Here is a 15,860-nt window from a genome sequence, read left to right as displayed (position 1 = left end):
GGAGAACCGGTAGCGGAAATTTTGAATAGTTTGGAGAACTGGTAAATACCATCTCTGACTGGCCCCGCCTTCATCTATTCTCTGCCTCCCGAGTCCCAGCTGATCAGGAGGAAATGGGGATTTTGCAGTAACATTCCCCTGCCATGCTCACCAAGCAATGCCACGCCCACCAAGCCACGCCCACAGAACTGGTAGTAAAAATTTTTGAATCCCACCACTGGGTATCCACCATATTGCTGATCAACCTACAATTCTGCTATCTTGTGTGGAAGATGTCAATATCCAGAAGTTCTTCTTCCAAGAGGCCCCAAAGGAGGAAGAGTGTGGAGATAACACAGCCTGTATATCTTCAACAGATCAGGCCTCCAATGCATTCAGTGCATCCAGTACATTCAGTAGAGCCCTTTCCAAGGTCAGTATTCATGACTACAGCATCCTGATTATTCTTCTTATTGGTAGCAATAGAGTCACATGCCGTTTATGTGCTGGCCTACCATTCTCCTCCCATCAATTGGAAGTCCAAATCCAGTTACTCTCCAGCAACTCATAATTTTCCAGAAAGAGGAAATGGGATGTAGACTGAGAGCTGAGGGGCTGTGCTCCCCTTTGTCACTTTGTCGCTCTTTTGTCTAAGAGATTGCTAATCCAAAATCACTTCCTTTTGCCTGACTTCCCAGGCAAATGGGAAGTTTAGGCTCACATAAAGAAAATGTTCTTTTGACATTTGATGATGTGTAGCTAGTTAGGTGCCTATCCTATATTTCCTATCAACAAATCTCAGTTCCCTTCTGGTTATAAAACCTGATTTGTTAATCCTTGCTCTCATAAATAGTGGGTATTAAACTGCTTTCTTTTCATCAGAAAATATAAAATGACATTTGCACATTTGTAAAATGTGAAATCCATTTATTTATTATGATCTATGTGAGCTTCCATGGGATCCTTGCAACAGTTGATAAGAAGAGATCTCATAGAGAATTGAACTTGAATTGAATTGAAATACACGGGAAGAAACATGTCTCTTGAATTGCCACCAAAGATTCTATTTTTTTCTCTTGTATAACATATCATGAGGGACATGGTGGCTCAGTGGCTAAGACACTGAGCTTGTCGATTGAAAGATCGGCAGTTCAGCGGTTCGAATCCCTAGTGCTGTGTAATGGGGTGAGCTCCCGTTACTTGTTCCAGCTTCTGCCAACCGTTACTTGTTCCAGCTTCTGCCAACCTAGCAGTTTGAAAGCATGTAAAAGATGCAAGTAGAAAAATAGGGACCATCTTTGGTGGGAAGGTAACAGTGTTCTATGTGCCTTTGATGTTTAGTCATGCCGGCCACTTGACCATGGAGACGTCTTCGGACAGCGCTGGCTCTTTGGCTTTGAAACGGAAATGATCACCGGTGCCACCCCCTAGAGTCGGGAACGACTAGCCTATATGTGCCAGGGGAACCTTTACCTTTACCTTTAACATATCATGCTGAAGAATATTTGCAAATAGCCATGCCTGAAATATGTCACCGATGTGGATTTTTTTTTTCTTAAGAGTTGTCCCCCTTTTTTTTGTACACTTATGTCAATTTTTCAGTCATTCTTGAAAATGTCCAGGATATGGTGAGGAAAATGGATGAAATGACATGCTGCATATTTTTTTAGCTAGGGCTAGATAATCCTACTTGGGAGCAGGAATGAGTTTGAGGAGAGGTCTGAAAGAGATGCGGAAAGAAGGGGGAAGAACAGGCTTTCTGAGCAGCTGACAAATCAGTCTGCAAAAGTGGTTAAACTAGCTAATTAATTGTAGCACCAAGAAAAATCTCAGCTGGTGATGATGACTAACTGGCTGAAGGGGCCAGTTCATGGATTTTGCTTCACTTCATTTCAGCTGTATTTCCCCCCCCCCCCCACTCCTTGAAAGCACAAGGGGCCCTTGCAGTAAATTCTGCTTCAAGAGACGTTTCTGCAGCTGGAATGGAGAATGCTTTCGGCAGCAGAGAGGAGGAAAACTCCTGGCACGAAGGCGAGAAAGCTCCTTTGCGGAATCGTTTCTCCGTTTCTCCGTATATCCAGAGGGAGAAGAGCAGGAATGGTTTAAAATGTTGTTGCTAGCCGTGGATGACTCATCCTGCAGGGTTCTCTGGGCACCGATGTATTTGAATGTCAGTTTCATTGACTACAGAGCTGTGTGTATTGTGCGGTCATAAAAATAAAATGAAACACATTTTAGGTAGCAAAGGGTTATAAAGTAAGTATGAAAACCATTCCTGGATCAACAGATCATAAATAGGTCAGTGATTGATTACAAGGCTGCTGTTGTTGTTTTTTGTCTTAGAAAAGAAGAACTATTTTTCAAACCTATTCAGAGACTCTGGCCATCAGGGAGAATGCAACAATTCTCATCCTGGGCTTTTTAGCTTCTTTTATTTCATGACTAGAAAAGACAGCGAGATAAAAAGTACAGTATCTAAGGATAACAGTTGTGAATGTTCAGAGATGCAGTCTCAACACTATTGTCTGTGCTGTTGACCCCTGCCTTACTTTTGCCTGGGAGCAATTTCTCATTATGGGTTATGTAGTACTTCCCATTGCCTCAACTTTCTTGGAGGAAAGAAATCCCTTGTCTTGGTTTCTTTCTCTTAAAAAAAACGGGGCGTTCACAATTTTAGCAATTTACTTGCCTGTAAACTGATACCATACAGATAATCCTTGATTTACAACAGTTCATTTAGTGACCGCTCAAAGTTACAATGGCACTAAAAAGAGTGACTTATGACTGTTTTTCACAGTTATGACCTTTGCAGCATTCCCATGATCATGTAATCCAGGGGTCTCCAACCTTGGCAACTTTAAGACTTGTTGACTTCAACTCCCAGAATTCCTCAGTCAGCTTTGTAATCAAAATTCAGATGCTTGGCAACTAGTTCATACTTAAGACCATTGCTCTATCAGTAGGGAAGCCAGATTCACTTAATAACCATGTTACCAACAAATGCAGTGATTCACTTAACAAATGTAGCAAAGAAGGCCATAAAATGGGGCAAAACTGACTTAGCAAACAGAAATTTTGGGCTCAATTGGGGTCATAAGTCGAGGACTACTGGTAATATTTAATACATAAATTATTTATTTATTTGATTTATTTAGTGTAGGGGAAATAAATAATAATAGCATAGTAAAAAGTAAATAATATAGTAAAAAAGGTGAAAAGTCATCGTTTTATCAATGGCTGAATCAAAATTTCACAATCTGATCACAAGCAGAGTCAAGACTGAATGGGCAGAATTATTCATCGGAAACTTTGCCCAAGGTTTGAATTTGAATGTGATAAAAACTACTGGGGCCCTCAAGTTGAAAAGGTTTGGAACAGTGAGTGGGTTAAGATTTTATGGGAATTTATGACACAAACAGACAGGCATCTTACTTATAACATGCCTGATATAATAGTTATTGAATGGAAGAAAGCTTGGTTCACTGATCCTGGTGATGCTAGGATTGAGGAAAAACAATTGGAAAAAAAATTATGAAATATTGAGAGTTGCAGTTCGAAGTTGAACACTTACAGAAAATGAAATCCATTGTTATACCAGACATGATTGGAACCCTCACAGTGATATCTTTAGGACCTTGTTGATATTGGAAATATTGAATTTATCCGACCTGAACACTCACATTTTACAAAAAACAACTCTGCTCAGAACTGCCTATATTTTTTGATGTTACCTTAATAAATCTTAGGTCCTCCAGTAGAACTTGAATTATTAAGTTTCTACCAGTTTGTGAATCTTAACTCTAGATTACCGACACAAGTCAAATAATCTGTTGAAAAAGAAAAGTATACATTGACTAATTACATAAAAGACAGCCAAGAATAAGCATTGATGCAAGTTCAAAATTGGAAGTTACTGTATGTGCAGGAAACAAAAACTATGTATCAAAATAATGTAATAAAAACAGAAACAGATTGCTGATATAGAAAAGCATTACATGGCCAGTTTCTACAAAAGATCAAGGGGAAAGTGGATAATGATAAAACATAGCAATGGTTTACAGCTAGAATATTAAAAAAAGAAACTGAAGGCTTGATTTTGGCTGCTGAAGAGCAAGCTATTCGAATTAATGTAATAGAAGTCAGAATTGAAAAATCAAATCGTTCAAAGTTCAGATTGTACAAAGAAGCAAAAGAAATAGTAGATCATATACTTAGCTTGTGCAAGAAGATTGCACAAACTCATGACAAACAAAAACAACACAGTCGCCAAATGATTCACTGGAACATTTGAAAAGTTATCATGTGCCAGTAATTAAAAATTGGTAGGAACAAAGAACTGACAAAGTAGTAAAAACGAGCAGGTTAAAATATTATGGTATTTCTGAATAAAAACTAATGAAGTCTGAGGCCATAACACGCTAGATTTAACTGGTTGAAAAGAAAAAAGGGTGGATAATTGATGTGGCAATGTAATAAAAAAGAAGAACAAAATTGGAGAAGAACAAAGTACCAAGATCTGAAAATTGAAATTGAAAGATTAGGGCATAAACCATAATGTGGTGGTGCCAGTGGTTACAGGCATACTGGATACCATACCAGAAAATCTTGGGCCACACTTATAAAAAATGTGCATTGACAAAATTTCCATCTGTCAATTGCTTTGAACCTATGCAGAACATTTTGGTCCCATCTCCCTTTTGAAGGGATAAAAAGTAAACGATTTAATGATTTGAAAATCAGTGTTAAAATAAGACAATATGGTTCCTTCTAGCTTTAGATACCCAGTTGCTCCCAAATTAAAATAGGATGAAATAAAACATTTGGTACTGATAAGTTCACAACACTTTAAGCATCAATCTCCCATAAAACGCTACAGGGAAATAGGACACAGATCCAGATGAAGAGGAAGACATAATAGATGGAGAAGATATTAAAAAATGGTTAAAGACAAAGAAACAACACAGAGCAAATTTTTGAAGTAATTAACAGACAGATTCAGACCAGCCAAATTCATAAGGGGGAACAGCATACCTTCAAACAAAGAAATCTAAGTTCTGGCTTGAATTTAGCCGAACCTTGGTTTAGAACAGGGATCTCCAACCTTGGCAACTTTAAACCTGGAGGGCTTCAACTCCCAGCTTTACTGGCTGGGGAATTTTGGGAGCTGAAGTCCACCAGGCTTAAAGTTGCCAAGGTTGGAGATCCCTGGTTTAGAATGTTTCCTTTACCTGGGAGAAAAGGACTTTTCCCAGTTTGCTTCTTCAGGCTAGCTTGTTCTGACTAATCCCTGACTCTCAGAGATTGCAACCCTCATCAAGGTTTTAGGAAAACTTCCTCTTAGGTCTTGTGAACTCCCTAGAAATATTGGCGCCTTATCACACCTTCAACCCAGAGATACTTATCTCTGCCCTGCCTGAAGGCTCAGACAGTCCACTCTGTTATTTAATTTCTCCTACACTCAAGCAGGCCTTTTCTTTGCTTCCTGAATCCTGAAGATGTTCTTGGCTTCGATATTAGATCCTTCCTCACTTTTAGTTCCAGGGAAGTTTAACTCCATTCTTACCATGGTTCCTCCAGCCTGAGCCTTGCTTGGCTAGGTACTTCCATTAGAAGCTAGTTCAACAAAACTGCATGGCTGCTCCCAATCTTCACTTTGCTTAATCAGTTCCCTCTTTCACACTTTATTCCCCTCACAAGTGATCTGCTCCTTTCCATATCTCTTAGCTCTCTCCCTCCCTTTAGTCTCATACACTAATTTTTCCCCAGCAAGGGCAGGGCTGAGGGGAACCTGTTGAACAAGTTCAGACAAGTGTCTTCACCCCCATTCCTTTAGCTTGGATTTTGCAGTTAGGGTGAACTCTCCTGCCTGGGAAATTGGGCCTGTGTATTCTGCCGGTTCTAACCGGTTCGGGAGAACTGGTAGCGGCGGTGGCGGGAGGCTTCACCCACCTGCCCGGACATCATCACTCTCGCTCTGCATATGCGCAGAAGGCATGTGCTCACACTTGCGAACCGGTAGCGAAGGTAAGTGAATATCACCACTGGCCTGTATGTATTAGCTGATAGGTTGCAGATGTACCACGTATATCCCAGGCTATGCAAGATTAAGTCTATGTTGGAGAGAAAAGGAACTGCCATACCCTAACTGAATAAATGGGAGCAGGTGCCCATCAGTACAATAGCCATAAAAAAATATAATATCTTTTTGATGTACCATCTAGCCATCAATCTTTATTTGATTGCCATGCCTGTTGCCATGACTGCTCTTAAAATCTATATAAAGATAAATAATCTTTGCAACTTTACTTTGTCATCCATATGGATTTCGGTATAGCTTTATACTTTGCCAAAGTATTTGCATGAACCTCAGTTCAGAAGCAGGGTTATATTTATGAGTCCCTGTATTCCTAGCCAATCCTACTGACAGATATTCCCTTTGTTTCTGCTCATGTGCCAGTCTTTTTGTTCTCTCCCTTCTTTTACTGGATCTGTACATCCCCCATTTTCTTGCTTAGTTGTAAGAGAATTATACAATTCTGGTGCCTCCAAATATGAAACAGTTTATCTCTTGTGAAAGGCTATGTTTTATTTCTCCTAATCCCTAAAATTGATCTAAGGTGACTCACCAGTAAACTTTGCCTGTCTAGCAACTCAAATAAGCCGGCATAATTAAATACATTTGGACATAAGAAAAACAAAAACAAGGAGTGAAATAATAAATGCTGCATTCCTAAAGCTTTAGTTGTGTACACATTTGTTTAGGTGTAGTTTATACTGAATTCAAAAGACTTCGGTTGAGCTGACACCCATCAACTTACAGTATAAGGATACTTCACAGATGAGTTCCTGTAAAGCCATCGAACTCACTTGTAGATATTTATTGTATCTATGACCTAATAAAGATTTGATTTGATCACTTCTGGATAAGCATCCTTAGGTTTAAGACTGAAAGTTGGAAGCTGTCTTTATTCTAAAATCTACCTTTTCTTGATCACTGTAGTTCTGTAAATTTACAGCAATGGCCAACTTCAGAAGGTACTGTATTTTTTGGACTATAAGATGCATCGGAGTATAAGACGCACCAAGATTTCAAAGAGGTAAACAAGAAAAAAAAGTTTTTGCCCTCCCCAGCCCCCCCAGGAGCATTCTGCAGGCCTCCCAAACCCTCTGTGCGTCCTGTTTTTTCACAAAAACGGGGCCTACAGAGGGTTTGGGAATTCTGCAGAGTGCTCCTGGAGGGGGCTGGGGAGGGGGAAAAAAACCCATTTTCGTGGAAAATAGGCCCACTTTTAGCCTCCCAAACCCCCCACGCGCCGTGTTTTTGCCCTCCCAAGCCACTAGGAGCACTTTGCAGGCCTCCCAAACCTGTTTTTGGCAAAAATGGGATGCGCTGGGCAGGGTTTCAGGAGGCCAAAAATGGCTGTATTTGGTGTATAAGACACGCCAACATTTCCCTTCTTTTAGGGGGGAAAAAGTGTGTCTTATACTCCGAAAAGTATGGTAAATGATAGCAAGGGAGATGCCACAAAGGAATTGATTTCTTATAAAATATTTTTGAACATATTCTAATCAGGTTTGTCGTCGTTTTACTCTTTCAGGAGGTGAAACGTGGTTAAAAAAGGAGAGGCAAAATAATAAGTCTTCATATGAATGTCCCACCTTTTCTGCTACACCTTAGAAAAAATGCTATGGATGTCCTTGTCACCTGCATTCAAGTGGACTTTTTGTTTTCTTTTAATCATTCATGGAACCTCATCAAGTTTAGTGGAAGATCACAGAAGCCATGATAAAAATACATCCCATGTTAAAGAATTTTATGATGCAAAATAGTGTTAACTGGTCCTCGGCCACTTCTGCCAATTAAAGATGTTGCTATTATAAGAAGAACATCTGTAATATCTTTTGTCTCCAAAATTTTCCCGTGGTTTTTAGAGTTACTTTTTTTGTTTCTGCGTGGTGTTAAAGTCCAGCCTTCATTTCCTTTAACAGCTAGGGTTTAGAATTGACTCTGAGCCTGAGGAGTTTTTTTCCTTTCCCCCAATACAATGACCAGTCATTCTCCTCCGTCCTAAAGTTGTTGCCACTTTCCCCCTCAGCGTTGTCTTTTGTGAAGAAGAATGAACCAGAGGCAGGCGCAATAGAGACTTAAAACATCGATGCCACAACCATATAGGAATAAAAGAAATCATGCTACAATGGAAAAGAATAGACAAATGAATCAATATGTGTAGTCAAATGACCCACTTCCTGGTTATTGTTGATCCTGCCTGGAAATCTTTCTTAAGGATTCCCTGGAGTATGTTTTACCTGGAGCTGCTGGGACACCTGAGACTTTCTACAGGTAAAGTACGAAAACTATCACTGAGCTGTCATTTTCGTCTGAAAGAATAAGCTCTGACTACAAGTCCATTCTTCAAGGTGTTGTTGGAAGAAATATCCATCTGGGTTCAGTTCCAAGTGGGGACAAAGACACTGGAAACATGGAGACTGCTTGGAAAGATGGTTTAATGGTGGTCAGGATCACATGGCTTGAGATCCTGAACAGAAAAGGGCCGAGATCCTGTGTGCTCCCTGGTTTTATGCTTTTTCTGAGCTTTGAACTTTCTGAGGCACAGGAAGAGTATCCTGATTGGCTGTCAGACTCCCAGGGGGTGGGGGTCTTAGCTAGCCTTGCTGGCTGATGTAATCTTCCCAGGTGCCATGTGGTGAGTTTCTGTTCTAGATGGGTTCTATTATGTTGCAGATGATGATGGCCCATTGAGAAAGGTGGGGAGAATGAGTGAGCTTAGCTGAGGCTTTTAATGGCCCATTGACAAAGGTGGGGGGGAGTCAGGAAGCTGCTTTGTCTTTAAAACATGTTTCTCCATTTCTCATCCAGGGAAATATATTCTGCCTTTTTAAATATTTTCTAAAATATTTCATTCTTCTAGGGGGGGGGGGTGCTAAATTCCTACAGTGTCATTTTCATTCTAAAGCTCCATCCCATAATAGCAACTCTAGCAAGTCTCATGAAGATAATATTTCATTTTGCTGCACTTACTCAATTAAAAAAAGCCAATTTATGTATATACAGGTAGTCCTTGACTTACAACATTTAATTTAGTGATGTTCAAAGTTACAACAGCACTGATAAAAGTTACTTATGACCATTTTTCACACTTACAACTGTTGCTGCATCCCCACAATCAAGTGATCAAAATTCAACCACTTGGCAATTGACTCGTATTTATGACCGTTGCATGCCCTGGGGTCATGTGATCACCTTCTGCAACCTTCTGACAACCAAAGTTAATGGGGAAGCCAGTTTCCCTTAACAACTGTGTTATTAACTTAACAACTGCAATGATTCACTTAATGACTATGGCAAGAAAGTTCATAACATGGGGCAAAACTCACTTAACAACTTTCTTTCTTGGCAACATAACTTTTTGGCTGCATTGTGGTTGTAAGCAGAGGGATACCTGCATTTATATTTTATTTATATTGTCTTTACCTGGAAAGTAACATTACACCATCTTGCAAGACAGCAATTGTTCCAATTTGGTGTTTTCCAGATGTTCTGCAATTCATCTACAATGAACTCCAACCATGGGAATCATAAGTTGTGTTATGTCTGGTTTGTGTGCACATCTGGATGACATCAGGTTGAAGAAGGCTGGGATAAGCTGAAACTATGACAGCTGGGTCACATAGTGTGTTTCATAATCGTGTTGTTAGTTAATGTGTGGGCCGAATATCAGCATTCTGCTACAAGAGGACAATGAATTTGGAAGGCATGAGTTTAATCTCATCTCACACAGTTATCGTAGAAGGTTGGATGAAAAAACGTTTGAGCCTTTCTCATCCTATGTTCCTCAGTTCAAAAAGCTTCCAACTCTGTAGAGCAGCGGTATCCAATCTTGGCAACTTTAAGACTGTGGACTTCAACTCCCAGAATTCGACAGCCAGTAATCCTTAAAGTTGCTGAGGTCGGACATTCCTGCTGAAGAGAAAGTCCTGCACAAATCCACACGGGTACTTGTTTTGTTTGAGCCACAGTTTACCTCAGATGTGGAAAATGACACTGATAATCTGAGAATAAAATGATGCATAAATAAATATATGGACAATGCAATAGAGATAAAATATTGAATAAAGGTAAAACCATGATAAAATCACCATAATATGGTGCCATAGAATCACAATAGGATAGACATTATAATTCAGGATATGACGTGTAGATTACCTCCATGATGGTATATTCTGGGCAACATTTTTCCTTAGCAGAGCTCCTAAAAGTCTATACCGGGGTGAAATCATACCAGTTCGGACCGGTTTGGGCAAACCGCTAGGGATTATGGGCATCAGTTTGCCGAACCGGTAGTAATTACCCCTCTTTGGCCCCACCCACGCCCGGTTGGTTGCCGCTCACCTCTTCCAGCCACTTGATATTCCGCAGAATTCAATGTTAAATGCAGTAGAGAGAACGCTAACTTTTCTCCCTCCATTCAGAACAGAGCTGCTGCAGCCTGTCCCTTTAAAGGTAGTTCCCAAGAGGGAGGGGGACGGGGGGGGGAGCAGCTGGATTGATGCCGTTTTTGTGAAAGGCAGGAAAATAGGGAAGGGGATTTTCATACCTGTCATCCATTCCTCAATCTCAACATGGACTAAGAGAAGGATGGTAGGCAGGAATATTCCCCTCCCCATTTTCCTTTTCATTCGCAACAAGGAGTGGCTGGGAGGGGAGGGGCCGGTCAGGAGCCCCTCGATGTTGAGTTGGCCAAGCCCACCCAGTCACATGATCTTCCCCCAACAAGCCATGCCCACAGAACCGGTAGGGAAAATTTTTGAATTTCACCCCTGGTCTATACACATGGTGACCAAACTAGGTACTGCATCTCTTGTGGTCAATTGCATCTCTTGTGGTCAAAAACTACAGGGACAACAATTAGACTACAACAGTTATTTTAAGAACTGATTGACAAAAGATATTGGACCCCAGAACTACAGCTGGTAAGATAGACATGCCGGAGTTTATAAACTAACATATAGGTATCGATTTAGGAAAAACTGATTTATTCACACATTTCATAATAAAATACTGGAGTAAGAGAATGGAAGTGAATTTACCTGAATAAAGTGGTTACAGACGTATCTTAGAATAAGAGAGTGGAAAAGGTTGGGGGAAATTACTGAAAAGTGTATTAAGTGCATTCTGTGGGTGGTAGGTGTTTTCCATTTTTTAAAAAAATAGCTCTCTGTACGGCAGAAAGGTAGAAGAAGAGGAAGTGGGGAGGGGAAAAAGTGAAATGTGAAACTGATGCAGATGCAAATGAAATGTATTAAAGATATTCTGGGACTTAGCAGTAGGTATGATACCCTTTTTGACCTTAGTGGGGTTTCCCACAGGGCGATAAATTCATTTTTCTTGTCCCCTTCACGGATAACATGAGACAGCTTTTTTCTTTTTAATTGAGGCTACTGCAAAATGACTAATTGTATGTCGACTAATGCCATTTTTCCTCAAAAATGTATATCCTAGCGCCGTGATGGCGAACCTCTGGCATGCGTGCCCAAAGTGGCACATGAAGCCATGTCGCCTGGCACGTGTGACCTTGCCTGTTTGTCTTCTGGCTCGCATGTGCGTGCGACAATCAGCTGTCCTTCACGCACCTGGCAGTGCCCAAAACCACTGTGTGCATGCGCGCCGGCCAGCTGATTGTCGGGTATGCATGTGCGCCAGAACGTGAAAGTTTGGCTTTTCTGGAGCGTGGCCCTGACAGGCGCACATGCGCGCATGTGACGTTTGGCACTTGGTGCTGAAAAGGCTCGCCATCATTGTCCTAGCGGTTCCTATCTCATCACTAGCAGTAAAAACCTCACCTCACAATTACGCAGAATTGTTTTTGCATCTTGAATGAAGTAAAATCTAGCAGTCCTCACAGTATTATGCACTTACCGTATATACTCGAATATAAGCCGATCCGAGTATAAGCCGAGGTCCCCAATTTTACCCCAAAAACTGGGGTAAACTGGGGACTCGAGTATAAGCCGAGGGTGGGAAATGAGGCACCTACCGGTTGGGGAAACCCCCCCTCCCCCAGCTGAGAAGGCTGGCGGCTCCCCCGCCCCGCCCTCTCACTGCACCGGCAGGGCTTCCGTCCGGTAAAATGTGAAAAAAAGAAAAAAAAAACTCGAGTATAAGCCGTATATACTCGAGTATAAGCCGAGGGGCTTAAAAAAAAAAACTCGAGTATAAGCCGTATAGACCCGAGTATAAGCCGAGGGGACGTTTTTCAGCACAAAAAACGTGCTGAAAAACTCGGCTTATACTCGAGTATATACGGTATTTTATAAAAAGCGGATCTGACTTGGCTCTAACATCAAAACAGGGAAATGCAATTCAGGAAAGACTAAATTGAGAGAGTCTGAGCTCCGGGCTTCAAGAAAAGACTATTAAGCATATTGAGTATGTTTGAGAAAAGGCTCTCCTGTTGCAGCTGAAGTCCAAGTTCAGTCTCAAAGCTTTTGACGTTGAGCCTTTCAAAATCATGACTGTGGCCACCACAGAAAGAGAGAAGCAGACTGAAGACTGATTACTAGGCAGACTTGTCATGTCTTCTACAGATCAGAAGAACTGGGGCCTAATTTCCTTTCTCTGTCTCTACAGTGAATTTGGCTAGTTAATTCAATTTCCATTTTGTCTTGGTCGGAATTCCCAGCTTCTCCTCTTGCAATCCATCTGCAGAAGGAGAGCATTTTGGGGCCGGCTGTGGCTTTTCTCATCACGGCATGAAAGTATAAAAATATATTTCAAGTGGTTTTCCTCCCCTCCTCTTTGTTTTATGAGTAGAGGGCAAAAAAGGACCTCCATGCAAGGAAGCACTTCTGAGAAATAGAAGGAAGGGAGAGATGGAACTTCATTTTGTTGACAGAAGATTTATTAAAGATTTGTAGTGGTAAGCCGTAAATTACATTATATTTAAATCCCTTCCTTTACTATCCATGTACCATGTTTGCAGTGCCCTGCCATGGATATTTGTATGCTGATTTTTGGAAGCACCATGGGCCAAAGAACAAAGTGAAGTGTGGCTAACTAAATCTTTGATGATGGATAAACATTGAAACTGTCCTTGGACAGGGGAAGGTTTTTTTAACCATTCTTCTAACATATTTTTATATCTTCAATGATTTACTAACGTATTATTAAAGCAAGGAATGGAAACATCAAAATAGAAATTGATGTTGAAGAGAGAGAATGTGTGGAAAAATTCACTTTCCTAGGATTGCAGATTGCTCAAAGCAGTGAATGCAGCCCAGAAATAAAACATCAGATTGCTCTGGGTCACACAGTGATGATGAACATGAGGTGAATATGGAAAAGCAAGGACACCTGTTGTGCATCGCCCCCCTCTCCGCAGCCGGGCCCCTCTCATCTCCTGTTATCTCAGCCAGGGACTGATAGTGCAGACGAACGGCCTGGCATACCTCCAGCCCCCGGTCCTGGCACCATGCCCAGACAGACCGAGCAAATAAACCCCTCCCCCACAGCATGTGAACATGAGGAACCTGAAGCCAGTCACGAGCTGGAATTGCCGGCAGCTGGAGGGTGGACAGATCCACGCTTCCGGAGAATGGAGAGGCGACATCAGCAAAAGGAAGGGAGGGGCAGGCCTGGATAAGTGCTGAGTCATGGAGCCACACCCCATGGCCTATATAAAGGATCTGCTTTCTGGCATTCTTTGAGTCAGGCAAAGTCTAATTTGGATTGCTGAAGTCACATCTTGGACTCCTGCCTGCCCTGAGAACTCTGACAGAACTTTGGCAAAGCTGCAGAGGCTTTGTGGCCACACTTGATACAGACTTCCCCGACCCAGGAGGAAGTCCTCCCCGACAGGAGGAGTGGGACAGGACAACACCAGTCTGGCAATCAAATGTAGGTTAGTCTGCTCTATTGCGTCCCTGACTAGCTACCAGTGTTTGTGAAAGTTGGACCTTAAAAAAAACAAAAACAGGAAAAAAATCAACTCATTTGAGCTGTGGTGCTGGGGAAGGCACCTGCGTATTCTTTGGACAGCAAACAAGTAGTGGAGCTCATAACACCCGACATGTCACTGGAAGGCAAAAACACAAAACTGCGTCTCACTTATTTTGGCCATGTCGTGTGGGAGAAAGCAATCAGGTTTGGAGCTGTTAGCGATCAAAAAATATAGTGGCTTGAACCATCAAAGCTGACACCAACCAGAGCATAGAAAAATTCAAAAAGTAATGCAAGATCAGAAGAAATGGAAAGACCTGGCCCATAAAATCAGCAAGAGTTGGACACAACTAAATGGATAACATCATCATCACTTCTGACCAGGTGGCTCAGTGGGTAAGACACTGAGCTTGTCGATCAGAAAGGTTGGCGGTTCGAATCCCTAGTACAGGTCTCCTGCATGAGCAGGGGGTTGGAATAGATGACCTCCAAGGTCCCTTCCAACTCTGTTACTGTTACGTGTATCTTCATCATTATTAAAGCTGCATTTTTAGGGCACTTGGCATTCTCAATAGCCTAGTGGCATAAAGTGCTTGATCATGCCTGTCTTTGTCTTTTTCATTGGCTTGTTGTAGATTATTCTTTTCTGCTGTTTTAATTGTCTATTGTTGGTGTGTCAATATTAAGAGAATCAAGAGATATTTATAATGCTATAAACAGCCACATGCAATAGTAAGTGTCTTTATTATTGCTAACCAACGTGAGAGCCATTTTCGCTTCACATTTGGAATCTGTAATTCTGAAGGATGGAAAGAATTAATGATAAATTGCTCACAGAGCGGCTGCCAACCACAGAGGCCTTTTGGTTTACAGAGAAAAAGTAAAGAGTCCATTGAATTCAGTGGAAGTTCTCATGGGTGACTCATGGATGCATCAATGCAGGAGGTTTGCCAATTTTTGTTAAATGTGATTTCCCCCTCCAATTTAAATAGATGGAATGCCTTAGTAGGCCCTGTCCTACTGACCAAACTTAACTCTCAGTTTTTAGACCTAAGCAAATTTATTGCTACCACTGCTAAGGCATGGCAAATAGAAGTTTCATGGCAGATGTGATTTCAGCTATGGATATGGGGTCAATATTTCATTCCACTCCAGGGGTCTCCAAACTTGGTGACTTTAAGGCATGTGGACTTCATGGCTGGGAAATTCTGAGAGTTGAAGTCCGCAAATATTAAAGTTGCCAAGTTTGGAGACCCCCTGCTCTGCTCCATCAGAACTACAGACCCACCCCAACAGCTGATCACTGCAATTTAGAAACAAAAAAGCACATGGAGGCTTAACAATGGAGCGGCCACATTACTTCTAGCCCATTATTGCCTTATGGAAACATCTTTCTTGTGATGCATTTGCGTGGATGCAGACGATGGAATGTAGAGTAGGGATTTTCTTCATTGTATTGTTCCTATATAAGAAAATATATTTGATTTTGGACTCCATTCTTGTCCTTGCAGTCTCTGCAATTATGTCAAAGAGGATCATGAAAAAGAAATTCCTAAGAAATTGTGTCTAAAGCCTACCACTCTTAAAGAATGAGAAGAGTGGAGAAAATAGTTGAAGGAGTGGAGGTTGGTGTTGAGTTGTTAACTTTGATTATGATTTATATACTGTACATGATCAAAGTTCTGCTCATACAGTATATAAGCTGAACTTGATTGGACCAAACCTGTGATTATGGTCTACAGAGCTGGGTTATTTTCTTTTAAGTTAAGCAAACACATACCCTACCCCCAAAGTGATAGTTTGCTCACTCTCCAGGAAATCAAAGACACTATCAAGACACTGTTGCAAAATGATAAAGATGAATTAAGAAATATAAATATGACAAAATATAATTAATGGTTAAAGTTAAAGTGTGCTCTAGTTC

The 15,860-nt window shown here is 41.2% G+C and overlaps 1 long non-coding RNA gene across 1 annotated transcript; it reads left to right on the top strand.

The window, feature by feature from the left end:
* Positions 1-5,819: 5,819 nt before the first annotated feature.
* LOC131195577 (uncharacterized) lies at positions 5,820-15,556 on the top strand. Its single transcript, XR_009154483.1, has 3 exons — positions 5,820-6,003; positions 7,578-8,320; positions 15,448-15,556. It is a non-coding gene; the product is annotated as an uncharacterized LOC131195577 (long non-coding RNA).
* The last annotated feature ends 304 nt before the right edge of the window (positions 15,557-15,860 follow it).

The sequence above is a fragment of the Ahaetulla prasina genome, chromosome 3, assembly GCF_028640845.1.
Source record: "Ahaetulla prasina isolate Xishuangbanna chromosome 3, ASM2864084v1, whole genome shotgun sequence".
In the NCBI taxonomy this organism is placed as follows: Eukaryota; Metazoa; Chordata; class Lepidosauria; order Squamata; family Colubridae; genus Ahaetulla; species Ahaetulla prasina.
Note: the sequence above shows the minus strand (reverse complement) of the source record. Positions and strands in the feature narration are given on the sequence as shown.